This window comes from Lepisosteus platostomus, unplaced genomic scaffold, assembly GCF_059453375.1.
Source record: "Lepisosteus platostomus isolate fLepPlt1 unplaced genomic scaffold, fLepPlt1.hap1 Scaffold_115_H1, whole genome shotgun sequence".
Classification (NCBI taxonomy): domain Eukaryota; kingdom Metazoa; phylum Chordata; class Actinopteri; order Semionotiformes; family Lepisosteidae; genus Lepisosteus; species Lepisosteus platostomus.
Genome location: NW_028291496.1, coordinates 107,143 through 119,852, shown reverse-complemented (window position 1 = coordinate 119,852; position 12,710 = coordinate 107,143). Strand labels below are relative to the sequence as shown.

The window sequence follows — 12,710 nt, the reverse complement described above, 5'->3', positions numbered from 1 at the left end:
CAGCCGTGGAGCCCTCACACCTGAAGAAGGCTCCACGGCCGAAACGTTGTGTTTTCTTTCTTCTCTTTTCATCTAGTGTCATTAGCCAGTTCCTGTCAAAATAAAATAGAAAAGGATAACATTCTAGAGAGAGTTTGAAATACCAAGGTACAATTTAAACCATATTTCTTCCACTACAACCACAATATTTTGGAGAGATCGCTGAGCCTAACTGTTCTGGCATGTCCGTTAGCCTCCGTCCTGCTTCAGCAATGAATGCAACGGGGCACATTCTGAGGGAGATGCGGTCAATCAGGTTGCAGGAAAACCATGCTATGCTTTTTTTTGAGATCCTGAAAAGGACAGAGGGGCCATGTATATGTGTGCAGCTGGATATGTTATTGCAGGTGGCGTAGCAAATTCTGCTGAAGCCCCACTGCCTGGTGTGGACGGTAGCTGTGCATGTTGCAGCAGAATTGTGCATGTGAGATCAAGGGGGCATGTCATGTGTTTGAGCACTTCACTCCCTTCCGGAAGCACGTGATTCCCTGAGTCCAAAAAATTTGTAAGTTCTTTGGATGACCTGTGGACCGATCTTTCACGATGAAGAATTCCTTAAGAAGAATAGATCTCGGCCCACCATCCCAATGCCTCCATCTGAAAACAGCAACCTCCCACTGCCCTTAGTCTGCAAGGCAGTCCTTTCAAGTGCGATGATGACGCCGGGACCTTCGTTGCCTATTGTACGAGCTGAACTTTTGTGCTCATCAATTCAAGGCTCTTTCCATCAACTCATCTTGTCTTTTGACGCTTCATGTTTTGTACTCCTTTGACTATCGGCATATCGGGTGACTGCAAACACTGAAGTTCTTGCTTACGGAGTGTGGAACAGTGTTTTCAAGTGATCGCTGTTCTGTCATGTTGACGCCGAGTGAATCTTTCTTTGGCAACATGGGCAGGCTGACAGCAGCGCGAGCTAAAGTAATGGCAAATTTCTTGACTTATTTCTGAATGTGAATGTTCTTTAGAAAAGGGATGCGGCGTTGCTTCTCCCCCGTGTAAAGGTCACGCATTCCAGACGTGGTTATGAGCGAACAGTTGCCGCAAGTGTTTGAAAAGAGCAAGAGAGGAAGCAGCCCTGCCCCGTGTGAGGATCAAACTCAGGACCTTCAGACAATGAGACTGACGCGCTACCAACTACACCAACGAGGCCAGCTGCAGTACACAGCTGGAAAGTTTGCCTCATATGGATTTCAGTCGCCCGTTCCCTAATCTTTAGACGCCCTCTGCTGGATGTTGCATTTGCCTTTTGATCTCACCGATACTTTTTTGGTCTGTTTCTGTTGCGAGTCCGTTTTTCAGATCTCACCTAGCACAAGTCTCTCTGGCTGAAGTGGCCTCTCTGCTTCAGCATCGTGCCCTCACTCAGCCATTAAAAACGTCACTCGGACTTCTGACATGCTGACATGAAATGTCAAGAGAGAGTGGCGGAGACGCTTAAGGCAGAGAGAAGATGAAGAGGGGGCGTGGCTGCAAAATGATTGACAGCTGCATGACGCTCTCCATGCAAGGCGTGACCACAGGCTAAAGGACACCTTTCGGCACATCAAGCTCTAAGCACACACCTGGAGGACGTGGGAAATGATCCCGTTATCTCTCGCATGCAAAGCGAGCGCTGTACCATGCAAGCTAACCCCCCTCGCTGGGGTTATGCCTCGGTGTCACCTAGTGCCGCTTGTTCCCCTCTTACCGGGTGCAGTTCACTGCCCTTCGTCTGCAAGGCAGTCGTGTAATTGCAGCTTTCTTGACTTATTGATGAAGGTCTGACTGGACGAGCGAATGACGCCTCTCCCCCGTCCTCAAGCTCGCTGACAGAATAAAATGGAAAGTGCTGCCGTGGCTCATTGGTTTAGGGGTATGAGTCTCGCTTAAGGTGCGGGAGGTCCTGGGTTCAACTCCTGGATGAGCCCTTGTGTGTTCTTTTTGTCCTCGTCCACAAGACTGGGAACTGCATGGGCGAATGTGAAGAAGATCCTTCTCGAACGTGCAAAACGTGCGAGAAGAGGGGGCGCTTGTTTCCAGCCAAAACTTCTCGCGTGTGAGACGAGCTGACCATCGCTGCAGGAGGTGGGAGGGTCACTCTGGTAGACAGAGCTGACCTTCGGCAATAGGATTTATACTCTCCAAGATGATATTTGCACTTTCTGGAGAGGCGATTTTCTCCACTTCAGTAGCCAGATTTCGTCGATTGCGTGGAGAGGGCTGTAGAATGTGGCAGCGCCTTTCCTGCTCCGTCCATGACAGGCGTGCTGGTCTCTGGAGAGAGAGCACGGTCCATCAGCGCACTCCAATAAAGGCACTGGAAGCAGCTGAATCGCAATGGCGAAGCTCAACACTGGGCCGCTGGGCATATCTTACCACCGTTTCCGTAGTGTAGTGGTTATCACGTTTGCCTCACACGCGAAAGGTCCCCGGTTCGAAACCGGGCGGAAACAGACTTCTTTTGTCGCCACGCACAAAAGGGGATTGGGGATTCGCCTAGCGCTGTGATCGAACAGACCCACTCACCCCTTAGTGTGGCGGGATCTGCACAGTGCATGTCGCAGCGCATCCTGCTTTCACTTCAATGCGCGTCCTGATGTACCCCGGTCTCCCGCATGACAGGTGGGGACAGGTGACAGGTCCTATACTAACGAGGAAGACATCGCTCTCTCCGACCCCCGGCATTGTGTCCCGAACCACCGTGCTGGAAGCCGACGGGTGCTGTGATTCCTTTAAGGAGCAGAAATGACAACCGAGGAGCCGAGAGATCATTTCAGCATTTCGCGTCTGAACGGAAAACACAAACGACCAACTCGGAATGACTTGCCTTTGACGCTTTTCAAAGCGTTCTTTGTGCACGACGACTGCGCCGCCTAGCAGATACAAATGGGTTGTACAACTTTGAACTAGCAAATGGAAGAGGGCTAAGCCCCCTCTCTTTTAGCCCAGGTTCAATCTGTCTCCCAGAATCACCAGGGCGCACACACACACACCCGTGCTGTTGAAGTGCTCTGCTTCATTTCTAAGGGCAACTCAACATTCACTCCTACCCCGAGTGCAGAAAAGACAGTGTCTGCAGCAACAGCAGCTCAGGTCTCTGCACAGGAGCTAAGCTGCCCCCATCTCCTCTGCTCTGCGGCTCCTGCGGAGTGAAGTCCTGCCTGGAGCTGTGTTTGCAGGCGGCGGCTCCCCGCGCCCTGTCTGTGCGTCGTGAAATTAATTAATAACGTTAATAAATTTATAAAGTTAATTTATAAAGTTAATAAAGTTATAAATTAGAAATTAATAACGATATAATTATATTCATGTACCGCAACACAAGAATAGTACACGCTGTACATTGTCTGTCGATAATGTTTCTGTAGTGCTTTTTCAGCACTCAGCACGTGACTGTGCTGGTGGTGCTGTGGGTTAGGTTCCTGACTTCCATATCACACGGTCTATGATTGAATCCCATTGAACTATGACTTTATTTTTTAACAAACATTTCTTTGAAAAAATGAAACGTTTCCCTTGGTCAGAGATTAAATAAAACCTCACTTTTTTTGAGCAGAAGGTTTACTGTGACCTGAGAAGGGCCGGCATCCAATCACGGTGGTACACACACACGCTCTCACCTATATGAGCTACACGGCTACCAAGATGATCTCAGGTGCGCCGAGCTGGTACGGAACATATTGAACTGATCGACGGCGAATTGTCTCTCAGACAGGCTTTTCACCTCTGAGCTCCCTGACTGACAGTGATCAGCTAGGTAGTGAAACAGTCAGCTGCTTCTAAGCCTTAAACAGCTGCATCTCGGCGCTTCCACGGAGAGATGATTTGAAAGCCGAACATCACCCGTTGGGAACAACTTACTATCACTAGTTTAAGAGACTCTTAAGGTCTTGCAGAGGTGCCTGTCTAATAGCATGCACTTTGCAAGCTATAGGTGTTTAGGCTGAGGCAGAATGCCTGTTAACAAAATGTTTTTCTAAAGGTGTGTCCAAGTGGCTGCAAAAGGACAACACTCCTGGGGCGCCGTGGCTTAGTTGGTTAAAGCGCCTGTCTAGTAAACAGGAGATCCTGGGTCCGAATCCCAGCGGTGCCTTCTTTGTTCTGTCTTCTCGAACAGTACTGGTCATTATGGACAACCGCCTACGGCTAGACTTAATTAAATGCAAGTATTCATTTCCTGTCTTTAACGCGACTTGTTTTTCTTAAAATGGATGCAACTTGCAAAACATGAAATACAGACCTTGCTAATCAGCGCTAGCGGCTGGCAAAAAAAAAAGAAGTCAGCAATGTTTTTTTTCTTTAACCTTAACCCTGCTAATGGAGAAGAGTTAATCGACCGAGTCTATGCAGCTTAAACGGTGCGCATGTCGGGTCCTTAGCTGAAAGGGTGGTAAATCACGCTCACCCCAGTCCTTAATCTTTTAAAGAGGATACAAAATTGAACCTAGTCGCCACATCACATACATCCTATTCAACGATAAAAAGGTAACATCTATCCTCGTCCAGAGTAAATCTCACGTTGAGGGCATATTTTTTTCCACTTTACCATGAGTCGGGCTCGGCTGCACAGAGGAGAGAGCAGAGCAATGAGGTCACGGGGACAGGGGAGTCACATGCTGGCGGTTTGAATACGCGGAAGATCACTGAGGGATCCACAGTATGTGGACCCTCCGTGCGCCATCAGTCCGCACTCCGGACTCTGAATCCTGCCATCCGAGTTAAGATCTCGGCGGAACCTGAGGCGCAGTTCCTTCTTAAAACGTAATCTGGTGAGCATTTCTAGAATCGTACTTGTATAGATGCAGCCTTTAATGTGTTGCTAGGTTAAAATTGATGACTTCTTGAACTTCAGTAGGCAACTGCCCTCTTGATTTCGGATTTAATTTCTTTATTACAGGGGCGCTTTTATGAAGACAGAGTCATGTTCAGGTACTTTGCTTGATGGAGGAAGCTCATTTCGGACTCTGTGATCTGCTCACCTGGAAAGGTCTACTGTACTACTACAAGAGAGAAGTAGAGTCTGGAAGAAGGGACAATTTTATGATGCTTTGGAAGGTAATGCTTTTTTTTCTTTGAAATCGAAATGAATCAGAATATCAGTGCAAAAGACAAACTCTTGGTTTGGTTTAAAGAGATATGGTTTTAAAACAGACAAAATGTAGAAAACAGGTGTTTCTCACTTTTGGAAAAGAATGGACCGGGGGTAATATTTTACTAGTTGCAGGGCTGAGATCACTGGGTTACAGTCCTGTAGTGTCACACCAGGGACAGTGGCGCAATGCATAATGCATCTGACTACGGATTAGGAGATTGTAGGTTCGACTCCTACCTGGCTCGGGTCGTTTTAAAACACATCGGGCTATTCCCCAAGTAGCCTGTGCTACTTACTGCATTGTAATCGTACCCAGTAAGAGATTTCCTTCATATAAATGAACTGCACCTGACAGCTTTAGAATAACACCTGGGCTCAGTACGGTGCTGAGAGCTCAGCGTTGCTGTTGTTCTAATTAGCACGCACGATTGTTGCTAGTTGAAAACTTTTCCCAATACCCCGCTTCCGCTGGTTTGCAATACAATCGGCGAAAGCAATTTTTGACAGTCTCGTCAGAGACTGAGCAAGGTGTTTAAAGACAGATTTTGTCATGGTGACATCATGGTAGAAAGAAACGAGCTTGTTACGTCTCAACAGAAACGCTCTTTATCTCTTTCAGCGTTATGCAGAGAACAGCGTCTGTCGAGATCACTTTTGAGTCAGCGCGAAACGCCGTGTGCTGTCAGTTTGATTTCATATTGCTCGTAGCGGCGCCCGGCTTTTGTCTGTCAAACGTTAGGTTGCGCTTCTTCATGCTGCATCGTCGGCATGAGTGGAGCTTTTTAAACGTCTGTACTTACTGCGCCCCATAAGAAATCGTTTGTCCCCGTTCAAAAGAGATTGTGCGATGTCCTGCAGCGTTTGCAAAGCAAACCTTTGACAGTTTGAAAAGAGGAATTTATTGTGCTTCCTGTGCGTGCAGTAGTTACAAAGTTGAAGGTCTTTACACGATCTGCTGCAGTTTTCAGTGGGCGAGCTTTGTCAGATGTCTTGGAAAAACGCACTGTGTTTCGGCTCGGGAAACATCATGGGCAGTGTCCTCCATGTTTTCTGTGTATAGCTGTCTTTTAACACATACAGAATTCATTAGAAATCATTGATTTCTCCAATTAACAAGGGTCCCTTTTGAACCTGCGAGAAGCATTCCTTCAATGTAACAGATTTACTCCGGGGAAAGGCAGCATGACATTGAGAGTAGCTCAAGCTTTCAGCACCCGTATCGGACTGCGTGTATGCAGACACCGCTCAGAATCCCCTGTAAGATTCTCCTTCAATTCCGTTTTGCAGTGCTTTAGCTCTTTCAAAAGGCTTCGCTTTGCTAGTCATAATCCAAGGCTCATGACAGCATTTGAAACCAATTGCCACTGCGTTGGCCAGGAATCGAACCCGGGTCAACTGCTTGGAAGGCAGCTATGCTCAACACTATACCACCAATGTACGCCCACAGGTGCCCTGCAGGACACCACCAGAGAATGCTCACGATTTCGGAAGCTGTCTCCGGGACGTGCTGATTCCACACATCCTGAATAAATCATGATATTGTTAGTTGCTGTAGCTAGACGTTCAAATGAGTTTCATGGCCAGATGGACTGTTTCCTCCAGCGATTTCGATTTTTAAGAACTTTTATTTCCTTTTCACAATAAAATACAGGGCATCACAAATGCTTTACATTAATATACATACTTAAAACAGTATATATGATCACATCTTATTACATTTTGACACGGTACGAGTTACATAGCAACAATTTCTTTTTTCTGAAGCAAATCACATTCTTTACTTAAACATGATAGTGTTTTTCACAGTTTCTTGAGATATTGACCTATGCCCTCTATTTCCCACAGATTTTCTGCTTCCTCCCTCCCTTCTCTCCACAGATCTCTGAGGTAATAGTTCTCTCGGGTGATGAACAGGGCCAGGCTACCTGCAGCCTTGACTGGGATCTTGATGCCTTTGAACAGCCCCATGTTCCTCACTCTCCACAGGGCGTCTTTCCCACTGTTCACCACGGCCCAGATCCTGTCAAACACGTCAGGAGGAAGTTTGACAGGAGAGATGCCGTATATGACGAAAGCAGCGGTCAGGGTAAATTGGGGCGAGAGAGCCTGCAACCAATCTTCAAACTGTGCCCAGAAGGCCTTAGCAAAAAAGCAGGACCACAGGAGATGGGTCACAGTCTCCTCCTCGCTGCAGCCCACCCTAACGCAGCGAGGGCTGGGTGTGAGGACCATACGGTACAAGGAAGTTCGTACCGGTAAGCACTGGTGGACGACACTCCAGGCTAAATCTCTGTGAATGTTGCACAGAAACTTAGAGGATGTGTGTTTCCACACCTTCCTTGTTTGGGCTGATGTTAAAATGCCCACAGGGGTCTGCCTATTGTTCTGGGGTGCAAAGAAATCTTCCAGTTTTTGGACGCTGACATCTCGGAGGGGAATATGGCCAATTGTGTGAGATCTTAGAAAACTTTTAACTGTCCCATAAATTGCAGGGCATGTGTCAGAGAGTGGGACATCCAGCTTGGGTCTGACACCCCACACTCTGAACACCTCCCTACCTACCCAGAGCCTGGAAAAATAAGTCCAGGTACGCGCTGCAGGTGCTGTTGCAAAGCCTCTCAGCACAGAGGCCAGGAAAATGCACAGCAGCTTCGTAGCAATATCTGGGACAGACTTCCCCCCTGAGGGTAGCGGCCTGTACATTATTTCCCTTCTGAGTCTTTCCTGCTTCACACCCCATAGAAATTGAAACATCAATCTCCTCAGCACCGCCGCAACACGGTGTGGGATTGGGAAGGTAGAAGCCAGAAAATTCAAGACAGGCAAGAGCTTGGCTTTGATGACCAGCACCTTCCCTGTCATGGTGAGGTCTCGGTTCTTCCATTGCATCAGTTTTTTGTTTAAGATTGGCAATTTGTTCTGCCAATTTACTGTTCCCATCTCTTCTCCAAAATACACCCCCAGGACCTTAATTCTCTTCTCTTGCAGCCTGAGATCATGTCCTTCTTTTGGCTCCCTCCAGTTCTGATAAAAAATCTCGCTCTTTGATTTGTTAATTTTTGCAGAGGAAGCCAAAGAGAACCGATCACAGCACTGCAGAGCTCTACTAATTGAGGCATTGTCAGAGAGGAGCAGGGTGACGTCATCCATGTATAGAGATGTCTTTACCTCTCCTCCCCCACTTCCAGGTACTGGTATCCCATTAATGGCCTGATCCTGGCGCAAGGCACAGGCTAAGGGCTCCATAGCCAAAACGAATAACAAGGGGGATAATGGCCAGCCCTGCCTCACAACAGACTTCAAAGGGGCGTGATCTATTGCCATTAACCATTACTCTGCTGTTGCTACCTGTGTACAGCAGGTTAATCCACTTTCTCATGATGGGGCCAAACTTCATGTGCTCAAGTACCGAAGTTAAGTACTGCCGGTTTAGGCGGTCAAAGGCCTTTTCTAGGTCTACACCTGAAATGCACAGAGGGAGGGAGCGATCCTCTGAGTACAGACAGACATCCCTCAACAAGGCCAGGTTGTCGCTCATCAGGCATCCTGCTATCCCACAAGTCTGTTCTTTCCCTACCAGTGAGGCCACTACATTTTGTAGGCGCAGGAAAAGGGCTTTGGACAGGATCTTAGTGTCCACGCCTAACAGGCTGAGGGGTCTCCAGTTCTTTATGTCATTCTTTGCTCCTTTCTTAAACAAGAGAGAGATAGTGCCTTCTCTTAAGGAGTCAGGCAGCAATTCTGTCTTATAGCTTTCCTCGAATAGGAGCAGCAGCGGATCCTGAAGCAGATCCCAAAAGGTGCAATAAAATTCTTTAGGGAGCCCGTCAGCACCCGGAGTTTTCCCCTTCTGTAAGCTCTCCATAGCCTGTCTCAGCTCTTCTACTGTCAAATCCCTCTCAAGTACTTCCCTATCTTCTTCACTCAAAACGTTTTCTAGCTTTGAGGTAAAAAAATGAATTTCTTCATCCTTTACCTCTGTAGAGCTGTACATTCTTGAGTAGAAGGCCTCGGTGCAGGAGAGGATTGCACTCGGCTCTGTTCTCTCTCGTCCCTCCTCATCAACTACACTTTCCATGACAGACTTGGAGCCTTCCACTTTCCTGAAAAAGAGGCGAGAACACTTCTCATTTTCTTCCAAGAACTGCACTCGACTACTTTCTTCGGCTATGCTCCGGATGTCCTTTTTTAAAAGGGTGATATCCTCGAGCACATCGAAGCCACTGTGCATCATCGTGTAGAGACGCTGCAGCTGCCTCTGTTTCCTGGCTAGCACTCCTCTCCGTCTGGCAGCAGCCTTCCTTCCCTCAGCCATGAAAAAGGCCTTTGTCCTCACCTTCACCTCCTCCCACCACTCTCCTACTGACCCGTACAGACACTGCAAGGACAGCCACTGTGATAGTTTCTCCTTGTAGCGGGAGACTACCCCCTCGTTCTCTAGCAGCTTTGTGTTGAGTTTCCAGATGCCTGGGCCAAAGCCCTGGAGTTCCACTCTACGACCTAAAGCCTGATGATCTGAGAAGAAGACAGGCTGAAGAGTGACCCCAACAACTTTCACTCTCTCTGAGACAAAGCAATAGTCAATTCTGGAGCTGCTATTCCTCCCTGACCATGTATATCCTGCTGTTGTGGGATATATACATCTATATGTGTCTGAGAGTTTAAAGTCTTGAACTAAGTTTTGCAGGGCCAGTGACCTGGAATCCAATTTTATCAGAGAGCTAGACTGCCTGTCTGTGTGCTCTAAGATACAATTAAAATCCCCTCCCACTATCACGTCTGTGCTACATAACAATAGGTGAGAGAGTGCCTTGAGTAGCTCCACCCTTCCTCCCACGTCAGTAGGGCAATACACATTGAATATCCGCAGGTTAATGGTCCCCCATTCCACATCCACACACAGCAACCTGCCATCTATGACCCTCTGAATACTTTTCAATTTGAATGCCCATCCTTTGAAAAGAATGGCCACGCCAGAGGCTCTGTTGTTATTGTCCCCTGACCAAACAGAAGGCCCTTTATCCCACCTATCTTCAAAGCTTTTATACCTCTCTTGATAGGCTAAAGCACACTCCTGCAACATCAACACATCTCCCTCTCTCTGCTGGAGGTAATCAAAGACAGACTGGCATTTAACTCTGTCATTGATACCTCTGGTGTTAAGAGATATTATGTTTAGAGCCATATTACATAAGAAAGTGGAACCAGTCTTTACAAAACACATTTCTCTTCTGTCTCACCTGGTCCCTTCTTCTTTTTCTTTTTCTTCTTACCAATTTCCTGCCAGCCATCCTCTGAATGAGCCTTCATCAGGGTGGCAGCAGTAAAAGCATTCACGGAGTCCATTTCAAGGAAGGGGGTAGAGGGAGGGGTGGAGGGGTTCCAGCTGTTCCCATCGCCATGCTCTCCTTCCTCCTCGCTCGGGGAGAAAACAGAGTCATTTTTCCTTTTCCTCAAGTCCAGCTCCTGGGAGCACTGAGGGGAAAGGGGTGCAGCCGATGCACCAGTCTCCTCTTCCCCCTCACCAACCATTTGCTGCAGATCCTCTGTGATGGACTGGATGGAGGAGAGGAGGGCATCTGTAGCACTTGCAGAGTCTGAGAAAAGCAGCTCCGCTGAATCCTGGGTATCGTCGCTGGACCCGCTCCACCGGGGGGCCCCACACTGGCCCTCGTTCTGAGGAGCAGGAGTGGGGGAGGGGTCCTCGCTGTTCTCGGGGGTTTTCAAACCCTCGTGCTTGTCTGGTGCAGTCTGTTGTGGGGGCGTAGTGGATTTCTCTTCCACCGGCCCCGGAACCACAGCAGGGCAGATCCTGGCTGGAGGCTGAGACTTTATCAAACAAGGGTTCTTTGTTTGACTTGTTGTTTGCTTTGGCTTTTCGGGCCGGTTTGGCTGAAACAAGCACTGCCTCATCCTTTCTCATTTTGAGTTTATTGGCGTAGGCATGAGGGCAGTTTATAAAAACGTGTCCTTCCAAGCCAAGTAAATTGCACTTTGGCAGCATTGAACAGTCAGAGGCTAAATGTCCCTGTTTGCCACAGGTCTTGCAGCATTTCACAGTGCAGGGCGATGCCAGGTGTCCCACAGCGCCGACACACCTTTGGTTGTCCCACATAAAAAACATAGCCATTGCAGGCGCCCAGCCAGATTGTAGAGGGCAGGTGCCTTAAGCCTCCATTTATATTGTCCGGTAGCAAGCGAACCTTGAATTTCCTTGCTCCTGCTTTTATACCGTCAACATATCTAACCTCAGTTCCATGGTGGACGGTGCAGTACTGGTTAAGCCAGGTGTGAATGTCCTCCGTCTTTTTTGAAGGTACAGGCATTGAGCATTGGTGGTTCAGTGTTAGAATTCTCGCCTGCCACGCGGGAGGCTTGGTTTTGATTCCCAGCCAATGCAGTGGCTTTTGCAACTCGCAACTGAAAACCCACTGAAGCTAAGCGGGTGTGAGCTAGGTCAGTACCCGGATGAGGGTGAGCTACAGGGAAAAACAAAGCTTCCAGCTGGAAGCGGTGTTAATGGTGCCGGCGGGGGGGCGCTCACCCTGAGGTCTGTGCGGGTCCCAATGCCCCAGTATAGTGACGGAGATGCTGTGTTGTAAGAGGGCGCTGTCTTTTGGATGAGATGTAAAACCGAGGTCACAGCGCTCTGTGGTCATTAAAAATGACCACCAAAACCTTTGACAAAAGCTCTTGGTAATTGATGGTCTTCAAAAATGCTTCTCCTTTAGGTACATTTTAAATCAGCTGAAAAATGCTGTGAAATGGGGGGCATTTCAGGCCAGTGTAGGATTTTGGTTACAAGAACCATGAAAGTGCACAAGAAAGCCCGTACACTGAATTACACGGCTTTCTATTCAAAAGAGGACAAAAGAAATTCCCTGAGTTCGATTTTTTGCAGCACTGAGAGGGGCACTGTTGCGAGGCCAGTTAGCTCAGTTGGTTAGAGCGTGGTGCTAATAACGCCAAGGTTGTTGGGTCCGGCCGTCTGATTGGCGTTCTTTTCTTTGGGGGGCGGGAAGTGTCCGGCCGCAGGGGATCTTGGGACCTTGCCTGCATAGCGGCTTCCCAGAGTGCGTCGTTTCCGGCACAGTGTGGCCGGGTGTTTTCCGAGTTATCGCACGGATTGGTCACGCTCGCAAGCCGTGAGCCGCAGGCGATGAGCCCGGAGCTGAACGGGCCCCACTGGCTAGTTTGTAAGGCCAGGTGCATTGCCAACCACGACCGGCAGCGCAGAGGCTTTGAAGGCGGCCTGGGCTCCTGCAGCTGTGCAGCCACGCACTCTGGTTTCTCTTCATCTTGTACAAATCTTTTGCCTTTTACTAAAGATTTCCGTGGAGAGGAGCATGAATGAGTTCCATGCAATTTTTGTGCTTCCCTGCCTTCGGGTGGGGCGCAGCCTGGCTGGTCAAAGAGAGAAAACAAAAACGCCCGCAATCGGTCTTGTTATGGCGATTGTGGCAGTCTGCTCCGCGAGTCCACGGTCTCCGGCCGTCTGATTGGCGCTCTTTTCTTTGGGGGGCGGGAAGTGTCCGGCCGCAGGGGATCTTGGGACCTCGCTTTGCATAGCGGCTTCCCAGAGTGCGTCATTTCCGGCACA

General features: G+C 48.6%; 4 non-coding genes across 4 annotated transcripts; all 4 read left to right on the top strand.

Moving 5' to 3' along the window:
- The first annotated feature begins 2,401 nt into the window (after positions 1 to 2,401).
- trnav-cac (transfer RNA valine (anticodon CAC)) lies at positions 2,402 to 2,474 on the top strand. Its single transcript has one exon. It is a non-coding gene; the product is annotated as a tRNA-Val (tRNA).
- Positions 2,475 to 4,037: 1,563 nt separating this feature from the next.
- Positions 4,038 to 4,111, top strand: trnat-agu (transfer RNA threonine (anticodon AGU)). Its single transcript has one exon. It is a non-coding gene; the product is annotated as a tRNA-Thr (tRNA).
- Positions 4,112 to 5,487: 1,376 nt separating this feature from the next.
- LOC148637588 (U4 spliceosomal RNA) lies at positions 5,488 to 5,629 on the top strand. The gene has a single exon (XR_015931340.1). It is a non-coding gene; the product is annotated as a U4 spliceosomal RNA (small nuclear RNA).
- Positions 5,630 to 12,388: 6,759 nt separating this feature from the next.
- On the top strand, positions 12,389 to 12,505 carry LOC148637587 (U5 spliceosomal RNA). Its single transcript, XR_015931320.1, has one exon. It is a non-coding gene; the product is annotated as a U5 spliceosomal RNA (small nuclear RNA).
- The last annotated feature ends 205 nt before the right edge of the window (positions 12,506 to 12,710 follow it).